Here is a 2,287-nt window from a genome sequence, read left to right as displayed (position 1 = left end):
CAATATACTGCTGCAACCAGTGCTAGATGATCTTCAATAAAATTTTCTTTGCATATGATATCAATGATAAAGTTCTGTAGTGTGCGATTTCTATTGGATCACTTTCCTCTGGAATGGTTGCTTACTTTTTTGTAACATTTTTTCCTCTTTCTTTTGGAATCATTTACACCTTTGTTTGAAGCTCCAAGGCCAGCAGTTTGAACCCACCAGTGGCTGCAAGGAAGAAAAATGAGACTTTTTACTCCTACAAAGGTTTACAGCGTTTCCCTGGCCCATAGGGTCCCTGTGGGTAGGAATCAAATTTATGGTAGTGAGGTCGTGGTTTGGTTTGTTTTGTTTTCCCCTACACAGGTCCTGTACTTTTCTTCCACTGGCCGGCAAGAGGGCAACAAGTTGGTAGTTGGCCCACCGCGTGTTGCCTCACACTGAGCTTGCAGGCAAGGTGTGATCAGATGTGGAAGCTCAGACTGAGCTTGTTTTGTTAGAGACATTATAGACAGCAGACTATATGCCCTCGGGGTGCTTTCCCATTCGTCATTTGAGGAACTATTTAGCTATTTCATTTCCTATTGTAACAAACACCAGCCATTTTCTCTGCCTTGCACAGGACTACATTGGTACACAAGGATGAGTTAAACACAATAACAGAACAAAACTTAAGAACTTCAGTAGAAACTTGTACCCTGGATTAAGACGATGAGAATAGCTCTTTGATGCTTTTATCCACTACAATTGCCGCAAGACTTGTCTACTCAGTTGTATTTTCCATTCATTTTAATAAACTTGCTAAGCCAAGACTGCAAAGGAATATCATAATGACAGCTTTTCTGGGAAGTCATTTTCTTTACAATGAGTTAAGTTTTCTTATACTACTGGACATGGAAAGAACAATTAGCTAAGCAGGAAAAAAAGATCGATTTAACCCCACAACTAGCACCCTTACCCCCTGGTGCTTTGGCACCGGAGCTCCATGCCCCGTTCGAAATGAACTGAATGTACTTGTCCTCACAAAGAATCCCATCTGCCCTCCTTGCAGATAACAGCGTTATGGGGGCACATCAGACATGACCATAATGATACTAAGGCCAAAATAAAACTGAGGACCTTTCTATGATTATTTATTTTATTCATGTTCAAGTGTAGCCCTCACAACACAGAATAAATCATTATCGGGTCATGATTTGAGGATAGATGGAATTAGTAGAGTGATTTTCTGCCCCGCCCCTCTCAGAATAGTTTGTAGAATATGCTGGAATTGACACGTGCTTTATCCTTTTAGTTTCACCCTTGACGTACTGTAGTTCCATAAGGTTGTCCACTAGCTCCCATGTTCTTTCAATTCCCACACAGGTGTATAGTTTCCCTTAACAATTTTATTAAATGACATTTGATTAGAGCACATACACCTATGCACATATTTTATAGCTATGTCATCTATGAATAATAGATAACATAACATACTATATTATGTGGAAACAGAAATTGTCCTAAAAAATGTCCTTTCTTACAATTAGGAAATGGGAGAAGAGAGCTAGAACTTTCTCCACCAGTCCTCCAAAATGCAGCAATAGCAGCAATGGGCTTGAGACATGTTATTGCTTTGGGCTACCCTGGACATAAGTCCAAAGGACCCTTTCGCTGAGGCCAAAAGACATAGACAACACTGAAGAATTCTCACTACCAATTACCCTGCTGACTTTGTGAAAGATTCCATCATAAAATTTGTATCTATACTCAAATTGCTGCACTCTGGTAGATATCCATCATCTGGCTTTATATTTAAGATTTAGACATCATCTACTTTAGGCGATGGCACAGTAGTGTAAAAAAGAAAGTCTCATTATGTTGTTCCCAATCTCTAAAATTGGCTGTCTCAGGTACTCCAAAAATCTAACTCTAAGATGACAAATTACCTGTACTTGTCCAGGGTTAGTGGAATAATCAAGGTTGAATATTATTGTAAAACTATTATTCCCAAACCCAGCTACTCCTAAGTAGTTGAATCACCAGCCCTGAGATATCTCCCTGGTCAGAAGATGACCTACTAACTCCATCTTCTTTTAATTATCACAGGGATGGAGTCTTTCTTAGATGAAATCAGGAGAGTTCGCACAAAACTTCACGTTGGTGGTTGTTGGTATCACCCTTTGGATGACCCCATTGACCCTGGAACAAACCATTGCCACGTCTTGCACCATCCTCACAGTTGTTACGTCCAAGCCCCTAAGGTTGCAACCATGGTGTCCGTTCTCTCATTGGGGGTCTTCCTCTCACCATGCTCCAGCTA

The sequence above is a fragment of the Echinops telfairi genome, unplaced genomic scaffold, assembly GCF_000313985.2.
Source record: "Echinops telfairi isolate 266 unplaced genomic scaffold, ASM31398v2 ScPeMD7_1;HRSCAF=3_0, whole genome shotgun sequence".
Taxonomy (NCBI): Eukaryota; Metazoa; Chordata; class Mammalia; order Afrosoricida; family Tenrecidae; genus Echinops; species Echinops telfairi.
The sequence above is the reverse complement of the archived record's forward strand: the minus strand, read 5'-3'. Positions refer to the sequence as shown.